This window comes from Netta rufina (genome assembly GCF_964035555.1).
Source record: "Netta rufina genome assembly, chromosome: 4".
Classification (NCBI taxonomy): Eukaryota; Metazoa; Chordata; class Aves; order Anseriformes; family Anatidae; genus Netta; species Netta rufina.
The window spans coordinates 48,755,105-48,777,951 of record NC_140127.1 but is presented as its reverse complement, the minus strand read 5'-3'; positions in this window follow the sequence as shown (position 1 = coordinate 48,777,951).

The following is a 22,847-nucleotide window of genomic DNA, read 5'->3' as shown; positions in this document are numbered from 1 at the left end:
ACAATTCAAGACTCTGTTTCAGGAGCCACCTGGCTGTGCAGGGGGCAAGGGAGGCAGAAGCCCAGCCCTTTTAAAGGGGCTGCTAGGCAGATCCCAAGGTCAATACTACTGACCCCTCAGTTTAAATTTTCGTTTGGACCCATGCAATTTTCGTTGCTTGTTCTCTAGTGCTGTTGCCACAGACTGCAAGGGCTGCCCTAGCCATGGAAAACCCAGCTCCATGCTTCACGTCCAGTACGGCATCAGCTGCCACACAGAGACAGAAATTGTCTTAGTATAACTGCAATTAAGTCACAAAGTAGATTCCAGTATAGGAGAGCTGGTGTAGTGGCATCTTAGTTCAACCAGAAGAAGGACACAAGGGATCTCTTAATCCTGATGATGATAGGCATGCTTTGGTCATCTGCTGTATGTTCTCAGGAAAAAAAGCCTCTGCTCTGGTCTTTCTTGCAAAGCATCTCCTGCAGAGGAGTGAGCCCCAGTAGCCCAAAAAAACTTGTCTGGGCAGTGGCAGGAGAGGGACAGTTGGAACAATTTCCAGCCCTTGAGAAGTCTGTAAATATTGCTGAGTATTTCTGCTTTGCACCACAGAATCAAATCCCTCTGAGATGTTCCTTAGATGACTGAGCGTGCAGGCCATAATGCTGCAGCCATTACCTGTGGCCTCCATTCAAGGACAGAGGGTTTGTAGCCATTTTGGTGCCATTCTGCTACGTTACAGGCAAAAAGTATTACTTCTACAGAGGTAGAGATCATTGAGATGTTCTGCAAGAGGCACAGTGGAGACACTTTATGTTACCTGCCCTTCCCTTGTCCCTTGTCTGGGGGACTTGAGGTCTATCTTCAACCAGTTCCAGAGTGCTGGATATGGTAAAAAAAATATACACAACACCCCATGAAATTAAATCTTTACCATAAACAGTAGAGTCATTCATTTTTTTAATCCTGTGTCAGATACACTGTTATAGCTGCCACCATTTAAAATTTAGAAAGGATTTTATGAAATACAAGCCCACAAATACAGTCAGAGAGAACGCTACCATATAGGAGTGAAAACCCTCCAGCTACCATAAAGTCACAGAGGTCCTGGGGACCTGACTCGCGTTTTAGCTGCTCAGACTGTGAGGACACAGATGGGAGCTGATGCAGGAATGATAACATTGCATGAGCAACACGTGAAAAGCACAAAGTAGTTTCACAAGTAGTCTAGAGGGCATTTTTTACACTTATCTGATTAACGACGAGCAAAGGGCGTGAGATGCACTGGAAAAATTCCTCTCTTCTCCGCGGGTCCCCGCGGCGTGATTTAAGGGAGGCGCTGAGGACACGCCACCTCGCGAAACCCTTCCTGACTGGGAAGGTGGAATCAATTAGCACGTGAGATGTGGACTTAGGGAGAAAAAGCCTCGCTGTGAACACCCTGCAAGGGAGGTATCGGCAGGGCTGTTTGCTCACATGGAGCCTGTTAGTTACACAAACACGGGGAGGGGAGATAGTGTTACAGGTGAAATCCTGCAGCTCTTCTAATGAAAGTGAGTGTGCTCCCCTTCCTGTTTTTTCTGCTTACCCCTGCTAGCTGGCCATTGTTGCACATCGACACGTTTGCTGGTTGAACGCCAGTGTTCCCCCTCCCATTCAGCACAGCACATTTGCTATCTCACTCTGATTTTGACCCAAAGAAACTGCAAAAGAAATATTTTGACTTTTCCCAGGAGCAACACCCAAGGTAGCTCTTTGATGCAGACGAGGGCTGCTTTGAGAAACAGCTAGGGAAAAGAAACCCAGAGAAATCAGATCAAAAATGGCAATTTTGGAAAGAAAAGTGTGCTTTTTAAATTTTTTTTCCCCAATGATCTTTGACCTTCCCATTTACATTTATCTTCCTGAGTTTAAGAAGGAAGCAGCGTTACCAATACTGAAAAAGTAAAGCTCTTCAAACAAAGCCCTGGAAGTATGAACCTCTGGGGAGGGAAGACTTGCTTTATACAACCTCTGCAGTGAACGTTCATCTTAATGCAAAGCCAAGGAATGAAATTCTCTTCTCTGCCACGGGGTCTTGTGATGAATAAATATTAATTCTGTCTGTCTGATGTGGTGACACCCCTGAGCACACAGGCTGTGAGAGAAGGGAAACAGATGAAGTCAGTGTTAAATTCTTTTTCGGAGGATGTAGTCCATGGGCAAGAGAGATCATCTTGGCCTTACTGGGGAGCCGCAGTTTTCCACTTCTTCAGGTGGCTGTCATAATTCTTAAAACTTAGGAGCTGGCAGTCAGTACCTGGGCACAATCTCTGCCAAGGCACCCAAATGATGCAGGTGCTGGGTGGAGATGGTCTGTGCCAGCAGCTGACACCGTGAGGAAAGGCTCCTCTGCACCTTGGCAATAAAGCCTAGATCAAATTTTCAGGTCATGGCAAGGGGATACTTTTCAAAAGATGTTCAATTTTCCAAAAAAATGTTCTTTTTTTTTATTCCTTTTTTTTTTTTTTTTTTAAATGAACCAATACACATCCTGAATTTCATTCTATTTTAAGTTAGGGGTGACAGTTTTCCAAACGAAACCCAGCATCTTACTACTGGAAATAAATATATTATTTTCTTAGCTTTGAAAACAACTAAACTGTTTCTAGCCCAGCATTTTTTTAAAGTATCCTGAAGCAGACAAACATCACGGACAATACCAATTCAAAAGGCTGACATTTGCAACAAGGAATATCAAGGAACATTGGTAATAACTAATAGTACCAGGCAAATAAAACTGCATTGCTTCAGCCTGTAAAATCTGACAGCAAGTAGGGTGGAGAATCCTGAAACGTTCCTCTCACCACAGAAATACAAAGACCAGCAGTTTGTGTGTGTGTGCATGTGTGGAACTATACAAAGCCTGACATACTTTGAAAACTCAGTTATCAGCAAAAGCGACGTTGACCTTAATATCACTGCATTTAAGCTTCAGTCTTTCAGGCAGCAAGGGGGAAGAGCAGAGTTCCTTGAACAGAAAGCAAGAATCGAACATTTGAATGCAGAAGATGAACATGTTGAAGAATACATTAAACAGGGGGGTTTAACACAATCTCTTTTTATCCCTTCAGCTCCATAACACAGATACGCTGAGATTTGTGTGAAAGAAAACTGAAGAGAGGTTGTAAGAACCACACTCCTTTACACAGGGTAAGTACACAAAATATTTAGGCTCTTGAAGGAAGAGAATGGGTTACAAATTGAAAACATTCCTTAAAATATGGGTTACCTGCAAGGACTGGGATAGGGTTGCATCGCCCCAAGGTTGCACTGGGAGCTGAAAACGTGATAGAAAGAAAAATAAATAAATAAATAAATAAATAAATAAATAAAGGTAAAATGGACTGACCAAAACTACCACAACTCAGACCAACAGTGTAGGTCAGAAGACGTATCATTAATAGTCTGAAAACTCTTGTTGCTCCATGGGGTGTGGACCCAAAAGAACAACTGCAAGTCTCTCCAGTAAATAAAATTTCAAATAATGGCCCTACTTTAAAGATATCTGCCTTTACTGACAGATCTTAAGCTGTGAAAAGTAAAAAAAGAAAAGACTTCCCATTCCTCCCAGAGCTGTGCGCTTGATGAAAGCATGAAAATAAGAGCCACGTTCTTTGTATGACAATGCAGGAGAAAATAAAGGAAATGAAAAAAATAATATCAACTCAGCACCACCATTTCAGAACATTTTGGCATATTTTATTATTTCCTTTTAACCATGCCCCTTCCTTCTTATCTCATGTATAGGCCTATCTACGGTGATGTTTTAAATGAGAAACTTTTTAGTGAGCCAACTGCACCTTTCTCCAGGGAGTTCCCACTTAAATTCCTGATAACACCGAACAATGGGACTTTTTTTCAAAGAGAAACAGAGTGTAATGAAAATGACATAAATTATCATTTAGAAATTGCGTCCCTTTGAATGCATTTTTCCTTCCTCATTCATAGGCAATTTTTTTTCTGGAAAAACAAGCCATTGCAGACCTTTCCACAGAGTAGCTTCCTTAAGCCAAATTATTAGCAGTAGAGGTGGGGTCCCTCAGTTAATACTATTTTCTCTTTCATATTTAAATTGATGTTTATAAAACAAGGAGTTAGGGAGCTGAGTGACTCAGGAGCCAAAGCTTTCTGAGTCTTTACAGCAATCAATTAAAATTGTAGCAGAGAGGGCCCAGATTAAGTTACTGAAGGCTTGGTTCATCTGTCCATAATTTGCATTTAGTAGCTCTCAAGATGCTCTGAAGTATTCCAGTAGTCTTCTCCAGAAAGGAGTGAGTCTCTTGAAGGCCATGTGTCATAGCTGTCAACCCATGGAGATGCCCTTGGTGCACCAGGGTATTTCGAATGGCACCTTATATCTATGTTATTAAATAGAAAACTCTGTCAAGCTCTTACTGTCCACATTAAAAGCACTATGTTATTCAGACAAAGCCATAAAGAATGAATATGTTTTTATCTGGAGCCTGATTTTAAGAACAGCAAAATGTTAGACTTTATCATTATGATTCAGAAGATTAAACTGGTGTGGAAACTGATGCCAAAGTGTGATGGTAATGTTCCTCCCGTATGTCAGTGTGGAATTGTGTATACTTGAAAATATGTCACTTGTGCTAACTTTCTTCATTCAAATACAGAATCACAGAATCACAGAATTTCTAGGTTGGAAGAGACCTCAAGATCATCGAGTCCAACCTCTGACCTAACACTAACAGTCCCCACTAAACCATATCCCTAAGCTCAATACGAGAATTGGAGAGGTGTAGTTGTTTGAACCTATTCCTCCTAGCCTTCCTTCAAAGCTGTGCTGTGTGTCAGGGGTGCTGCTGAAAACCCAAATGAGAAAAAGGGGAGATCTGTGGAAACCAAAGGGCTCAGTGTGGCACATCTTCACTTAGGAGCAAAGACAGTCTTTACCATGTTTTAGCTTACCCATTATTTAATTTAGGCGGCTAATTTCCCCTCAAAGTGGTAAAATCAGGTCCTCCAGACTTCACAGTAGGAATGATGGAGGAAAATGTTAACAAGGGTGACTTAGTTCTCTGAAAGCAGGCTTGTGAAATCCCTCTGAAGGCAGTGGCAGGAGGAAGGGGTCTCTGAAAGCCTCCAGGAGCAGATCCTCACCAGTGACCTGGACTCTCCTCACTGTTTACTGGCTGAACCTGGCAGGAGTGTGCTCCTGGTGGGCAATGGGCTCCACACAGGTTTGGTGCCCACCCCTCCACCAGAAGGCCAGGGATGTTCACGTGTCCCAGTCGGGCTCTGCTTTCCTTTAGGCGGCCCCCTGGTTTTGAGGGGTTCTCTGGCAATTTAATCATTTCAGAAAGGAGATAAGGCTAAAAGCATTGATGTAGGTTGTTAACACCATGCTTATAATTTCTGGCTTCAGCACAGAGATTATTCCATCCAAGAGTGTGGGATCAGTGTAGGATTTAGGCAGACCGAACCCTATCCCAGGTCTTATGCTGTTTCAGCTTCTTTAGTCTCCTGCCAGGCCAGCACAAAGATCTGCAGGAATCCCTTTTTGTCTAGCTTCACACACGCTCACAAATGCCAAAATTAACAAATCAAGATTCCAGTTAATTCCAGATGAGCACATCTGAATTGCTCCATCTTATGATAATATTTTGCATCTTTCTCAGAGGAAATACTTGCATACTTAAACAGCTCAGCAAAACATCTCCAAATCAATTTCTAGCTCACGTCTCTTTTCCTGAATCCAATATTATGGATCCAAATGAGTCCTCCCCATCACTCCCCAGTCAGTGTCATTTGGTGAAAGGGGGAATTAAGGAACTGGGATTGAATGGTGTCAGGCAATGGAAGAAAGGGACTGTAGGTCTCAAATCCTATATATGCTGCTGTCAGAAAAAGGGAAAGAGTTAGAAGAAGCAAAAGAAGAGAAAGATACATTTCTACCCTTTGAGTAAGGCTCATTAATTGTTTAATGGGGCAGCCTGTCTAGCAAAAAGCCTTACACATTCAAAGCATACCACCTAGGTGAGACCAGCGCTGAAAAATCTTTATTTTTTCAGCCTTGTGGGTGAGACATGGGCATCGTGCCCCTGCCAGGACTGAGTCCCTTTCCACCACTTGCAGAAAGAGCACTGGTGTAAGATGGGGTATAAGATGGGGTGCCTGGGGGGAATGAGCTCTGTGCTCCTGGGCATCGGGGCTGGCAATCCCACTAAGTCCTGTTAAGCCCTTCATGAGTTTGAGTTCTTGGTTGTGGTTTCCAGTGAGTCTGGAAAAACACCCTTCAACATTTTGTTTAAACGCCTCCCTCATTCCCAGACTTCCTCCTCCAATAATCATAAAGGAATCACAAAGTAGGAACTTCAGAGTTTCTTAAAAATAGCTCCCTTGTGTTGAAGACAGTGAGAAATGCTGGGCAAATCACCAAGTGATGGAGACCTAAATCCCTAAGAGCTTATACATTAAAAAGAGTGGTTTCAATGTCAAAATAAATAAATATAAAGCTGATTTTGCACTCCAGGATTATGTTTGGGAGGGAAGGTTCTCCTCCTGTCTTACACAACCAAACTTAAAAAGAAATCTCCCCATGAAACACCGCTGGGTTTCTGCAGAAGTCCAGACGACTCTGCTGGGCAGGACAAAGCTTTTTTCTGTTTGTGGAAAAAGCTCCGTTTGGAAGATTTGGAAGCAATTTCTGCTCTCAGTTTGCAAAGTGCAAATCAGGACAGTTTGTAACAACACCGAGCTATTGAGATGCATGGAAGTATTTACATAAGTAAGGTAAGCAGGATTTGACCCAGCGCCGTGAGCCCTGCAGATAGCATTGTCCTGTCAATTTTCACTCCCCACAGCAATGAAGCCAGATAAATGGCTTCCTGCCATATGGCATCACCTTTTTACAAGGGATCGTGTGGACCTCGCCACTGGCCTCTAGATGTTTTGGAGGGAAGATCCCACTTGGCTTCACAACGTAAATCTCAAAATGTTTTCCAGACCTGCCATGTAGTACGAGTTCTCCGCAGAAATTTATAAGGATGTCCTATGTAATGTACCAGGACAAAGAAGAATTGTGTGCTAGTTGTAAGGTTCAGTGTTTCAGCTCTCACCACTTGGAAGGACAGAGCTCTACACATGATCTGTGTTGTGATGGCTTGGAGTCATCGTTGCCTCCTCTCATGGGGCACAGATCTGTCTGTACACAGCAGCTTAAGCCATTTAGGATGCCTTCACGGCACAAACCAGACCAAGTTTTGAACAGCTTATTTCGTCGTAGGGCTTAGGCCACCAAATGAACAAAGTTCGTTGATAACAGCTTCGCCTTAGTCAGAGAAGGCTTTCCCCAGTATTTTCCAGTCTGTCCTTTCATCCTTCCATGGACGCTTTCTCTCATCCTCTGCTGCCCTCAACTCTAAATTATCTAGCTGTGATATATTTCATGGCCATGTTACACCAAAGAAGATCAGAGAAAATAAATGGAGTGGTGTTATTCCAACTTGACTTCAGAGAAGAGCAAAGCTCTAAGGAAAGCACTTTTCCCCTTTTATTTATGAAATAAAACTTGAGAGTTTCACCCCTCAGGGAGGGATTGCTTTATATCCTCACTGTATGTAAAATTTACCCTGCCAAGAAGCAGCTGATAAACTCGAATCTCTCCTCACAGCGTGAACTTCTTAATTCCTCTGCCTCATTTGTTCATCAGCACTTTATGAGAAAACAAACAAAAACACTAACTGTTTGCCCATTGTCATCAAGGGCATCCGAACACTTCCTGCCGGGAGAGGTGGTTGCACCACCCTTGGAGCAGAGACGACCGCATCTTTCTTCTGCCTCTTCATTTACAATGGCCAATCTACAAAGCCGGAATCCCAGGGAGCTTAATCAAAAGGCAGAAGACGCCCCAGGGTATGTGTTATTGTCTAATAACAGTGAGCTGTGCACGTTGTTAGCACCAGCACTGGCCTAGTGTCAGCGTTTCTGCGCACTCGGGCATCCCTCGGAGTAGTCTTGCTGCTCTTCCAGGACAGAAATTGTTACAGATGTAAAAGCACGTTATTATAGGAGTGCAAAACATGGTCTTTAACAAGATAAAAATCTAAAATAGATCCCCAGTGTTCCTCGCTGGTAACAGTTCTCTCTCTCATGTGTTTGCAAAGAACATTTATGCTTTCTTCAGCTCAGCCCATCAGCTGCTACAGAAAGCCTACAGGCTTCTTCTGAAGTTCACTAGCCAAAGTTTCAATGTATTTTCAAAGCACACTTCTGTGAGATGCTCAGCACATTTCCTACCAGCCATCCCTCAAATTAGGCAGCAGCATACATCCAATTGCTCTATGATTAATTGCTGAGATATTTCTCCAAGTGCCTTCCTTTCTTCTTTAAAGCTTTTTCTTGCAATCTCTGATAGTTTTTTGCCACCATTCCTCCTCAAATTTGTATTTTTTTTCCTCCTTGCTTTGTCCATTCTAGCAGTCCTTTCTTTCCTACCTCCTTTTTAGCTTTTTTCTTGCGCCCATTTGGGTTATTCGATCCCACCTCCAAACCCCTGTGTTGATGCACATGAGAAACAAGGCCCTTCTGCACCATCCCCAGCACCAGATCACAGCCGTGTATGGAGACATTTTTGCATTTTAATATTAAAAAAAAATAAAAATCCTTGAACTTCAAAATTCCTCCTATACCACCTACTAGCAACCAAATTTGCATACATACACATGCACACAGAGCCACAGGTATAAAAAATAGAGTACTAACAAAGCTAACAAAAGGCAGGCGCAGCTCAGTCATTCTCACTAACTTGGTCTCTCGTACTGCCAGAGACTATTTCAAAAGGCAAACTCTCATCAGATATTGGGGAGGGAGGGAAGGGAAGGAAATTCATGACAGATTGTGCTGTGAATTCCTAAGCCTGAAGTTTTGTTTGTGATTTATCATTGCTAAGCCTTATCAAGCACTGATTGAGTCTTTCCTCTCTCAGCCCTCGAGGGTGGCAGGCTCTGGTCTCCTGCGGTTCCCTCCCAGCCGACTAGCTTCTCTAAATGCTAATCAGATGATACGGACCCTTCTGTGATCTTGTGAAGGGCTCTATCAGCAGTTTGGTAGAAACACCGTAATGTAAAAATGATACTCCGCTGTCATCCCTGATAGGTGTCTGCCAGGAAGTAGGGTAGGAACACCACATCAAATGGCTCGTATATTGTCAGCTCCTGTGAAACCTGTCCTGGTTTCAACTAGAATAGCAACTAGAATAGAGTTAATTTCTAAATAGAGGTAATCTCTATGGCATGTCAGGATGTGGACAAGTACTTACCTAACATGGTTTTGCAAAGAAAACAAAAGTTTTATAACTTACGTTGTTTTTTGTGTTTGTTTTTTTTTGTTTGTTTGTTTGTTTGTTTTTTCCTAAATTGAATTAAATTCAGCCTAAACCCATGCTGTTTACAGACAGGATAAATCTGGGGCCAAGGGTCCTAGCAACTTCAGTTTTCGCGTGGAAGATACTGTAAGCATCTACAGGCAAGAGAGAGAGCCATTTCCTGACACACAAGCAAGCAAGAAATCAGTGCTCCTACCAACACAGCTACACACCCCAACACCTATTCCTCAGTGCAAACTGCCAAGCTAAGAGCAATTTTTTTTTTCTCCTCTTGAGGGGAAAAGCTCCTTGTGATCGGGATCTGGCTGGTAGGAAAGGTATACATGTATATGTGTTCCTTCCCTGGCCAGCTGCTCTTCAGACAGTTTCTGGAATAGAGAACGGCCAAAAGCCACCACGTGAGCTCTGGGTCTGCCCAGCATCTCTGCTGATGCATCCATGGAGGGCTTCCTTCACAGTGATGACAGACAGGAGATGGACAGGCTTGTCTGGGCACTGCCTGGGACACAGGTTCTCTGAGGACTGCTCAAGCAGAGCTTGTGGTGGACATTTTCCAGGTGTCAGAGTCCAGCCTCCTCAGCAGGCTGAGCCACTGTGTGCAGGTTTCTAAAGCTTTCAGAGAATCGGGATCTCTCACCACGGGATCTGAAAAGCTCTGCCTCTCCTTCTGACACCCAGAGAAACCCGGCACATGCCAGGGCTTCACATGTTGGATTTGGAGAGGTGACTCATGGGCAAGCTCAGAAACTCCTCACTCTCATCCCCATCCTGCACAGTGACTCCTGCATCGCTGCTGGCTGGTGGGGTGTTCTGACCATACCCATACAGCCCCCGTAGAACCAATACCCAAAATAATAATATATAATCTAATCTAAACACTGGGCACTGCCTGCCCTCCCCAGCACCTTTTCAGGAAGACTGGATCTCCCTCCAGAAACCTTCAGAGGCACCCGCATCCCTCAGCTTCCTACAGAGGCACTGCAGGCACAAGCAGGACTGCCTGCGTGGTCATTCCTTTATAAAAGAAGGCAAACATCAGCAGGAACTTGTGATAACCCTTTCCAATTCAAAGATTAAGGTAACTTTTCTGAGAGGGCAGTGTTGGAAATGAAGCAGCTTCAACCTGCAGAGGGGCAAGTGTGGTAGCCCACAGCTCAGAGTGCAGGAGATGCTGTGGAGAGAGCCTGGCTCCATCAGCGCAGGCAGACAGGGGACCTGGAGCTTGATTTCCCTTCAGAGGTGTAATACAACCAAGGGACTATGAGGGAAAAACCTCGCCAGCAGTGCGATGCTTGTCTTCAGTCCAAATACAAAAATGGCACAAAACGTAATTGATTCCTTTTTGCTGTTCCTGGTCAGGTTAAAGCTAACTTGGCTTGCTTCATTGCGCATGTCAAAAAGCTTCAATGTGGGGTCAGTCAAAAATCATTTATTAATTCCAGTTTGTTCAGATAGTAAACAAAACTGCCCCTCTTTGCACCCAAAAGTAATGTCACAGCCTTTGCCAAAGGAAAAAAAAATAAAACAACTTGTGTGACAATATGCCCAAAACTCCCCCAAAAATCAGCTGAATTTAAGCTATCCAAGCTTCATAAGTGGCAAAGCAGTTTCAGATATTAATTACTGCTGGCACTGCAGGGCCAAGTTCAGTTCCCTAAGCTTTATCCAGAAGTGTAGGAGACTATGGAGATACAACCTGATATGTTTATCTTTGCGAAGCACGCTCTCTGCCTCGGTCGTGTGCCAGATGTTGCCACAGCTGCAGGAAGTTGTTTATCTGCCCTCGCGACCTTTCAGAAGTGTCGGGCGACGGTAAAATCATGTTTTTATTGAGCATCTCTCCTCTTTAACTGGAAGCTCTCCACCAGCAGTGAAAATAGATTTTCAATTCTATAAGGAAGCCAGGGACTGATATTGCAGAGCTCTATAATCCAATTATATCCTTTACTGTGGGCTCCCTGTAAGAATTTTCTTTAGGGAGACAGCTTGGAAAAAAGACTGACTGCTTGAACACCTGTGGTAGCTACTGTTACTGGTACCTTTTCTAAATCTCATCAGTCTGCATGTTTATTACTCTATACACCTCTAGATTATTGCGACATTTTTCTGGAGCTGAATTAGCCTACATCGGCATTTTTCAGGACTCCTACAGCATCCAGTTGCTCAGTCCTCATGGAATATCATTTAGATGTGGACTCCAAGTACTCCTTGATCCTTTGAAAATGTTAGCTTTTACAGGGTTCCCAAAGAAAAGAAATACAGATAAATTCTCCTGAATTGCCAGATAATTCTCCTGAAATAAATTCACAGCCGCAAAAGACAGATCAAGAGCACCGTCAGCAGAGCTAGATACTAATATACATTGATTGATCAACGTTATGGTGTAAGTGATAGTCCTGAGCATGGGAGAAAAAGGATTAAGCAAAATACAAGTGGTATGTATCCATCAACCTTATCACTCAGGAGAAAAAATAACAGTGTCATTAGCTAAGTTTCCAAAATAGCCCAGTTTCCTGCTTGAAAGTCAATCCTTCAGAAACAGGTTAAGCCTTCATTTTGTTATGACATGCTGGTAAAGTCACAAGGGTGCCTTTGGTCTTTTTCTGTCAACATTAATGTGCTAAGTGAAAATCATTGGTCAAATGGAAAACAGTTTGTTCACAATACTTTATAATTATCAATATACCTTTTTAATCGAACAACAGTTGTATCACAGAAAGATCTTGATTACCAAAGAGAGTAAAAGAATTTGGTAATGCTTTGTTTTCATGTTTTCCATTCTACTTTTAATCACTTCATTTGAGCTGAATTAACATAAATTTTAGTAATTGTTTATCTTGTGCATTTTTAAGGATAAACAAGGCAATTAATAGTAATGTATTCACTTGCATATTAAATCTTCCCCGTAACATTAAAATCAGTGCAAGTTCATTAAGCCTGCTGGTGCTGTATTCAATTAGCTACTTCTGACTTCACTGGTAGCTTCCAGACGTTTGCAGTAGCGATGTTTAGACACATTTACTATGTGCTTGTGACAAAACCACAGAGCCTAAGATGTTTTAAAGCTCTGAGTATATCCCCATAAAGATGCATCTGCTTCTGAGGGTTTTACACTGACTAGAGGTCAGATTTGAGAATTACATAATTCTTCACAGCAATCTCATTTGTTAGGGCCCAGAGTTAATCTGTTTATATTTGGACTCAGACCTGACTTTCTTTTAAGTTAATTTAGTGTTCTTGAAAGGGATCAGCTTCACAGGGTCAGGAGCAAATATCTTATTCAACCGCAGAGAAATGACAGCTCAGGTAGGAGCAGCATAAATTTCCCACCTGTTCCTACTGAGCTGCCTCATTGCTTTTACCCAGAGTCATCTTAATGGGGCTAGATAGACAGATCTTGCTCTGTAGCCATATTGGCCTTGGAACTTCTACCTAGCCTTTGGGAAAGGTGCCTGCTAGGAACAGCTGTGGTGGTACCATGCTGTGGACACTGTGGTACGAAGACACAAGAATTCATTTCATCAGGGACACCAAGTAACTACTCAATGGTCAATAACTCTCACCAGTGATACCAGGACAGAGTAAGCCTACAATTAAGTTCCTCCTCCAAGATCTTCTAGTTTCCAACTGGAAAGTTCCTCACTATGGAAGACCAAAGTACAATTAAGTCCTTCGAGGGAGAAGCTGAAGTCACACAAATTTAGCCTAGAGAAAAAGTGCCAGTTCTTCACCTGTGAGGATAACCAGTCACTGGAACAACTTAACCAAGTTGTGGGAATTCTCCACCGCGGAAAGCTAACAAGTCATTAGTAAATGTCCTTTAATTTCGTAAAAGATGTTCTAGTTCAAACTTCGAAGGAACTCATAACTTTGCTGGCATAGATGATCACAGCATCTTCAGAGTCCATGCCACCGGCAAAACTGAAGTCACAAGGATTCATTTTGAAATCTCTTATCATGGTCCTGTTTGCAGGCACAAATTGGGCTTTCACTGCTGGCTTCTCCGCCTCACAGGAAACAAGACTGATTTTTAAAAGTGCTCCTTTCCAAAGGGGAAAATTTGCAGAAAAATAAATACCATAAAATAGTGTTTCAGACTCATCAAAACCTTTTTCTTTATTCAAACATAAAGTTGCCATTCTGATTAAAACTATTTGAAATGAATGCCGTATAAGGAAAAAGAGAAAAAATGAAATAGAAATGATTTATTCTTTTCTCCAGTATCATGAAAGTGTACATATTTTCACAAAACATTGTGAAAATGTTTTCAACACATCTAAAAAAGTGTTCTTAAAAATGATTCATTGGGAAATTTTGGCTACCTCTAGGTTCAAAAATACAGTTTGAACGCTCTGGGCTTAGTCTTCCTTTCTCTGTACAAAATAAATACATAAATAAATAAATAAAATTGTACAGTTGAGAGCAATGCAAATTGTTATGTTAGCAGACACTCAGGGCCGGACCTTCTATATGCAATTTCAAGGGATATTTTATATGCAACATTACTGATGTTCAACAACTTCTCTAAACATGAACCATTTTAAAAATGAGTGTTCTGAGCTGGATTTTTGTTTTGTTTTGCTTTGTTTCATTAAGAAGCAGTTTAAAAGTTGAACAGACCCTTTCATGTCTCCTCCCGAGATTTATCTGTTCACGTCTCTATGGTCTATATTTCTTTTGTTCACACCATAAATCTCGGTTCCAAGCCAGATATTTGTAATAAGTCTATAAAGAAAACAGAAAGAGGTGTGGTAAGTTTATCAGCTTGAACCACACATTTAAGTTTCTGGTGTACATAAAAATTCCAGACTTAAGTCTCTTGACTCTCCCTTCCAAAACATTTCCTGCTTATTTAAAAAAAAAAAAAAAAAAAAAAAAAAAAAAAAAAAAAAAAAAGAAAGAGAGAGAGGGGAAAAGAAAAAGAGAGACAGAGGTTTAGTACAGAAAAAAAAAAAAAAAAAAAAGTTTAATTAAAAAAAAAAAAGATATTTAGTAGCAGAATTCATCAGATCTGTAGCAAGTGTGTGAAGTGTGTGTTCACGTTAGCCTCAGCAAAACCCCAGGCTGGCAGCAGAGCCCACCACCACCATTTGATTTCAGTGCTGCTGGTGGGTAGTGGCAGGGTGGCTCTGTGTCGGTCTCACAAGCGGGGATCCAAAACTCTGAGGTGAAAAAATGAGCAGTACACAGAAAGCCCTTTGTTCTTCCTCTCTGGCATCTCAGAAATCCTGTATCATAACAGCTTAGCACTAGCCACAGAGGGACTTGAGGAAATAACAAAGAACTACATGGAGTTATTTTCATTTCTTCCTAAGTAGCCTCTTCTAATTCATCAGATCAGTTTCCAAGGCTCTTTAGATGTAAGTGGAAACAAATCCTGCATGCAGATAGAAGGAAGGAAGCCAGCAGAGAAAAGCATCCACTGGCACAGCACCTTTAGGTGTGACAGTCAGCACAGCAGCACTCCAATGCAGGCATTGTTCCAGCACTGGTACTTGGAAAATAAACTCTTCTGTTCCTGAAGGCCTTGAGCAACTTGGAAGCCCTTGGCTTCCTTTGGAGGTCAATTAGGGAGGACAGTGGGCTAAAGCTCTCAGTGCTGGGGTAACATGAAGAAATCGAAGTTGGATGTGGGATTTTCAGAAGAGCTCATCAAGTTGAATTTAACTGAAGGCTAAAAATCCAGAATCTGAATGATTTCCACCTGGCTCTCTGAGCACCAGCAGCCAGGGCAGGCATTGCTACACCTGATTTTGGCAGAGGCAGAAAGAAGGCAGCAGCCTCTCCCATTTAGATCTGCACCATGCCGTGCTCTGTCCTTCTGCCCAGCAGTGCTGGTGCTCCTTGCCCTGCCAGCCCACCAGGCCCTGAGCCACCATGTACGATGCTTGGTGTGTCTGTCCTCTGCCCCCACAGCCTGGCCAGGACAGCAGGAAACAGAGCCACATACCCCTTTATAGCTGTGTAAAATGCCGGCAGCACAGCAGAGGTCTTCATTGCTTGCTGCCCTGTGCTCAGGCTATTCTGAACGCTGCCTCAGACCAACCAGACAATTAGGTTTAACAATCCTAACTTGGCTGTATTTCTTCTCACATCTCTACTGCTTATGCAATCCACAACCCTTAATCCATGAAGGACATGAAGGACAGAGGCCTGTACAAGTACCACGTCCCTATTGCTACAACACTCTTCTTGTTGCTCTCCTTCCAAGGGTTTTGAGGCCCGTCATGTGAAGACTTCATTATAGCAGCAGTCAGAGGTGTGGGGAGCACAGCCTGCGTCCTCCTAGGTAACAGAGCCAGCCCCGCATGACCTTCACTTTGTTTTGAGTCGGACAATACGAATATTTATTAACTGCTCTCTCGAGCACTCTGGCTGCTGAACAGCACACAATGATTCTGGCAAGCAAGATGTGACGTTAGCCAAAGCTGCTTTCAGTATCTGGACACAAAGGCTGAGATTATTTATTGTCGGAGACCCCATACGCCTCAGTCATATCTGCTTGTTCCTAATGGTTTATTTTTCTAGCCTCTGGTTCAGAGAGCAACAGAGTAGTTTATGCCAGTGCAAATCTTTAGGCACGGCACTACAAGTAATTAACTCACACATGACCTTGTATTTGCTTTCACCGCTTACAGACTTTTTCTTTTTTAATCATTTTCCCAACCATGTGTGGAGACCCGAATGACGTGGGCACAGGCACCCTTGCCTAGCTGCATCATACACAGCTCTCCTTTGCACTTTTCAAAGTGCAAAGAGAAGATGAGCCTGGACAGAAGGGCTACATGTGGCAGTGTCCCAGCTCCTTAAGCTTGTCTCTTGAATTCTGTGCCCCAGCTTGGCCTTTAATCCCAAACCATCATGCACATGGCAAGCAGAGCTCAGCTCCACGACCTACAAACCACCACAGAGAAATTATCACTGATGAGCCGCCTCTGAATGTGCTCGCAGCATGCAGGGCTCTTCAGATGCTGTTTCTGTCCCAGCTGTAGTCAGTATTTATCATAACTTCTATACGAGTTTGTGGTGTTAATCCTCTGATAAATATTTATTGAGAAAATTATTAGTACAACACTTTCCTGATAAATATTTACTACAGATATTTTGTCAGGAAGCACTCTGGAGGAAAAAATCATCCTTTAAAGGCTGTTACAAAAAATCATTTAGAAAAGCAGGCCAAGATACAAATCAATCAAACAGCCGGGAAAGAAAAAAAAAAAAAAAAGAGTATACAAATTAAGCATATGCCAGCAAGGGAAGTAGTACACAGCAAAGGAAGGATTTGCCAGAATAAAACAAGATGTGGTGAGCTAAAGTGGCACTGACTCTGTTTCCACTCCCAATTTCATTCAGAACTAGACTCGGATTTGTAACTGACAGCTCCAGATAAAATTAATTTCCTTTGAATAAAATCATATTCTCCTGCACAGAGACTTTCATTTGGAAATACTAAAAAGGGATGCTCTGTCTTTCACAGCCAGCACTGGTTTGTCTAATTTCCAACCCACACATCAAACTGAAAGCTTGAGCTTAGACATATTTAGGATCCAGTTCTGCAAATATAAGCTAGCAGTTTGAAGCACAAACCGTATGGTAGTATAGTATCTGTGCTATTGTCTTTTTGCCCTTTATCACAATGTCTGAATACTTGTATTAATAAGAAAGCAAAGATGTTAAATTGTCTTTCAGATATTGCACTGAGTTAATCAGGAAGAATTAATTTGCCACAATTACATTTATACAATATGAATAAATGAGAAAAAAAAAAAAAAAAGAATATTCATAAACAGCTTTCATTTCCCCTGTGACATGTTTAAGTTGAGGAACACAAATGATTTTCTACAGCTGTTTTTACAGCTGTTAACTGTACTTAGTAGTTGAAAACCTGAATTTCTTTCTAGTCACAGGTCATGGGCAGTAAGTGTTCCTTGAGCCTCTCTATCTTTCCCAAGGCAGAATCACTGTCAAGTATGAGCAGATACATGAGTGAAACTTATGTCTTCACATTATTGCAAAATGCAGCAAAACACTGATAGCATATGAAAATAAATAAATAAATACACGTCTGCATTCTGGAATAGGAAAATAGTCTAGCATTTCTATGTAGTAAAGAGCCAATATAAAGCCAAGATTATTCTACAACACATTTCAGGAGAAAAAAATAATAAAAAATGGCCTCAAAACTGAAAGGGGTCATGGACTGGTCCTCAAGGTGTGCTGTAGACAAAATCACTCTCCGCAGATTGTACTGAAGCAACTTTCATCCTTCTAGAACAAGCCCCTTCTTGTTTCCCTGCTGATTTTTCTGAAATAGGCTCCAGCATTACATTACTTTCTGTTCGAAGTCCCAGAGAGGGTAGGAAAGGGCCACTAATGCCATCTATTTCCACAGAGTGCACAAAGCAACGTACATAAGATCTTTGCTTCCTTGAGGAAATTTTGACCCTTCCCAATTTTGAGTTTTAAATATTGATATTACTTTTCTCTTTGCCTGCCAGATTCACTTGTAGCTTTATTGCCAAATCTGTGCCAGAATCTGTCTATTCCAGGAAAACCCCTATCATTTTGCAAGCACAGACATTCTGGCATATTTCTAAAATAACATAAAATTATATATAGATGATGGTCACAGGTAAGCACAGCTTCCACAAATTCTTTGAAAATTTAGGTGCAGAGATAGACAATTATTTGAACCCGTGCTACTATTATGGATCTGAATTCTGCCCCTGCCAAGCCCTGGGGTTGTGTCATGGATCAGTGCACTTCGACAAAGAAAGTAGTAATGATGCATCCCTGGGAATTGTAAGTTGTCTGACCTGCTCTCTTTTTAACCACCACTTACCTATAATCTTAACTAAAGGTGTATTTATTTCTCAGTAAGCTATTCTGCAAATCAAAAGGATTCTATATGAGCTTTAGGTAGTTTTCTCCCTTGCAAATTTCTTAAGGTTAGTTTACTCTTGTGAAACCCCAAATCCAGGTTCATACAGCAAACAGCAGCTCGCCCAGACAGCCTTCACAGCACGCAGCTAGCGAACGACCAAAACCATATCATACATCTTCAGAGCAGTGAGAAAGCTGGTTTTATTCTCAGGCTGAAACTCCAAACAGTCTCAGATTCCAAGCCTGCCATGTTGGAAAGATACTTATTAGCTGTGATCAGTGGAAACTCAGCAAATAATATAGCTGAATAGCAAGCAAGTCCTATTTCTTAGCATCACATCTCTAAGAGATGTAAAGTCACACCTTGAAGTCCATGGATTCGTGCGTATGAGTTCTGCATTGAGATTGCCATGTACACATAACACTACAGCCATTTTCTCATGTGAGAGTGACCATCTTGGATTTGTAGAAGACCGTAGGGCCTACCAAACTGTACATGATGTGAAAATGGAGATTTCTGCATCTCCCCATGAAACTGCTCATGCAGCACACTGCCAACGCCAGTCTCACCAAGCGCGTGACGTGGGCGCTGCTTCCTGCCCTCCTGAGAGTCCGGCACCGATCGGGCACGGGACTTTTCGTCTTATCTGCGAGCAATTCCTGCTTTCCATCAGCTACTGAGAACACTCACGTTTTCTAACTGGAAAGCCAAGGACATGCAGTCATCCTTGAATTGTGGGAAGTGCATTTTGGAGTAAGTTTCTCTCATCTCAAAGCATGCTTTATTTTGTGTGCTCTGTGATTTATGCTTTCTTGGCCCCACTATCTTGGTATTGTCTTCCAGCAATTAAAACCGGTAGACATGGGCCAGTATTTTAACCTTCAAAATGTAGCAATCTGATGGCTTTCTTGGTTTATTTTCCCATAAATCATAAAAGCGGTACTAATTAGTTGAATCAAGGATTCTTTTTACTAATTAAAATCCCCAGACCTTCCGGTACTAAACAACTTAACATAGATTACCATGCCCTGTAGCTGAGTATCTAGATTTTAGGGTCTCCACCCACATTGGCTTTTAGCACGTTCATAAATGTCTGAAGGACCATGGCCTCAACTGGTACTTTCAAGGTTGCCCTTGTCCTAAATTCTAATTGAATCGTGTCCCACAGAGATTACCAGGACACCCACCTGTAGCTATTTTAATCACAAAGTTTTTTGGGCTTTGTTAGCAAATTAAAATCTACCTTGGAAAAATATCTGATTGAGCCAACCAGCAAAAGGTATCTGAATAACTGGATGAATTCCCTATCCTCCCTTACAAATCAAATCAAATCAAATTAAATCAAATCAAATAAACCTGTAAAATCATTTGGTTTGTCTATCGAGTCCAGAGTTGCAGTGAAATCTGCTCTGGGCTGACCAGTGACCAATACTCATTTTTGTTCCTCATGGTATAACCTGTCCTGGCACATCTTCTGCAACAAGCAGGCAACTCAAAGCAGTTACATCTCAAGATGACTCTCTGGCGTGCTCTGCACCTTTGTGGAAAAGTGATGTCTTCTTCTAGTCTCACTGAATGCTTCTTTGCATGAAACACACCAAAATAACCCTAGATCTAGGAACATAAATAACTAATGGCCATTTTTATTCTGAATACTTTCTCCATCTGGAAGATCTCCACCTGGGAGGACAATTCAGCTCTACAGCTGAGAGACGGATGAGTTTTGGAAGGAAAACCCTGACACTCTGGAGGGACCTGTCCCCACTAGGAACCAGGCTAACTAGTTTCAGCTAGTTTCTGGTTGAGTCAAGTTAGCTTGAACTCCATCCATTGAGCTGAAAACAGTGTCGTAGATCTGTGCACAAATATTTTCAACCAAAAGCAGCCACAAACAGCCATACTTGCCCAAAGCTTTCAAATGTTCACGGTATATGAGCTGCTCAGGATTTCCAAAGCCTGGAGTGACTGCGAGTGCCAGCCCCTGCAGAGCTTCTGGCCAAAGGGTGGGTGGTTGATGGCACCTCGGGCTCTTGCTGGAAGCTGGACAAGCTCCAGTGCAGGGCAGGTTCCTCTGACACTCGAGGAACCAAAGAGTGTTGGTGCCACCTAGAGGGACCATTCGCATAAAAAGTGTGAAAATCACCGCGCATGGACACAATAATGTGCCTCAGATGCATAGTATTAAGGAAAAATCCTAGAGAATGGTACTTACCACTGTGAAAAAATTATACACAATAACAAGGAGTAGAAGAGTACAACTTGTGTTGAAAAGGTGTCATAGTCCTCACCACAACTTGCAAATATAAATATAGAACATGTACTTAAGACAGCCAACTGCCAATTTCTCTCTCCTTCAAGCCATTTCCCAGCCTCACGGCTGTACTCCTTCCATTTCTTCCTCCAATTTTCTACACCCTGAGGAAACAGCCAGCAATCTGACCACATTTTGAGGTCAGACCACAGTTCCCTGTGCTGCTGAAGCACTGTATGCTGCTGGAGTCGGATGGCAGCAGTGCCTTGGATATCTAAGACGTCCAAAAGACACAGTCAAGAAATCCCTGAGACTGCAAGTTCACAGCCTTCTGCCCATCACCAGCTTTGCTGAAGACCAGCACCTGCCCACCTAACTTAAAGCTGCTCTGCAGGAGAGCAGGAGCAGAACAAACACCCACAAGCAAGGAAGAACCAGTGCATAAATAATGTCATCTCCTTTCCTCCTCCATTAAATCTGCCACCTGCAATCTCTGATCCACTACAGCAGTGGTGATAACTCATGGGGACGCTATGGGGCTTGGGGTGGGCTGCTGATGGGTGAAATCTGAGGCTCTTCCATGGTAGCCTTAGCATCCACATGTGGAGTTGGAAAGTTTGGCCTGGGATGGCCGATGTCCAGGAGGCAATCATCTCCAGGGGATGGCAGGTGTAGGAGCTCATTCTGCTCTCAGTAAAACTTGTGGTAAAGTTCGTGATGGATTCAGATAAAATCAGCTCTCACCCTTACACTAAAATATTCAAAAAGTTAATCTGATGTTATTATCTTAGTTTTAATTTACTAAATTCTGAGTGAAGCTACCAGCCATTTGAGTTTTTTAAAAATGAGAGTAACAGCAATATGTTATGTATTTAGTCATATGCTTACCTTCTTCTCATGCTGTTTATCAAAAACAATTAGGCATGAAATCCCCAAACCAGACTTGTGATTGTTATACTGAATTTGAAAGAAAAACAGACTCAGTCCCGAACTTTGACATAAATTATATTGACATTAAAATATTTATTACAGCACATTATGTGTATATAACTATAGAGCTACCATCATATGTTTTAGCAGAAAATGTGAGCTTCAGTGATTATTTTTCCCAAAGCAATATTATTGATGCCAGGAGTGCTTTAGCTGAGCATGGGCTGCCTTGCAGGATCCACTGATAGGATGAATTAACACAGTCATAAATGCATCCTCAAAATCACTTAGGCTTACACCTCATGTTTAGGAAAGTGCATCAGTAAAATTTAAAAATTTTCTTTCAGTCAAACCCGATCTACACACACACAAATACACACTGTGTGAATTTTGCAGTAGGTTGGGATTCAATTAAAGTGCTTATAATGACATAATTCAGTCCAGTATAGGAAAAAGTCATTAACATCTTTCAGAGCTTTGGAGGTACCACTCTACCAGCATGCAGACAAGGCATGTACTTCCACTGGGGAACTTCCACCTGAAGTCAAAAACCCGTGTGTACTCCAGGCTCAAATCTCTGTGATCTACATGGTGGTTGCTGCTGCTTTGTCCTCCTGATTTATTGACTTTAGGGTTGTTTGAAGTAGCACTAAAGACTAAAAAAATAGGTTAGCACTAACAAAATTAGACTGCTCTGTATGTAAAGGCCTAGAAATATTGTTCAGCAATTTCCTCCTGACTTGTTACTTTACTCCACATAACACTGGAGTGACAAAAAGAGGGGTGCACAGAGGAGGGGTGCGGGCAGGACATTTTTCACTTGGGGCCAAAGGGAGCTGTTTCCCTGTGGTGCCAGGCTGTTCTGATGTCTTGGTTTCTCAAGATAAAAGAAAGGCAAGGAAAGGCTTTTCAGAGAATCACAGACTGGCCGAGGCTGGAAGGGAACTGAAGGTAATGTAGTCCGACAAGCCCAGAGCACATTGCACAGGACGGCATCCGGGTGGGTTTTGAATATCTCCAGAGAAGGAGACTCCACAGCCTCTCTGGGCAACCTGTGCCAGTGCTCTGTCACGCTCACACTAAAGTGTTTCCTTATATTCAGCTGGAATTTCCAGTGCTTCAGTTTGCCTCTCATCCTGTCGCTGGGCACCACCGAAAGGAGACCGCCTCCAGCCTCCCGGCACCCTCCCCTCAGATATTTATCCACATCCACGAGGTCTCCCTCCCCTCGGTCGTCTCCCTTCCCGGCTGAGCAGCACACCCTTCTCCCTGCCGGCCAGCAGGGCACACTGCTGCCTCACGGCCAGCCGGCATCTCAGCCCCGGGCCCTCAGGCCTGCCGCTGGCCGCCATCACCCAGCGCGGGCCGGGGGGCGGAGCGGGGCGGGCGGCGGGGCCGGGGCCGGGGCCGGGGCC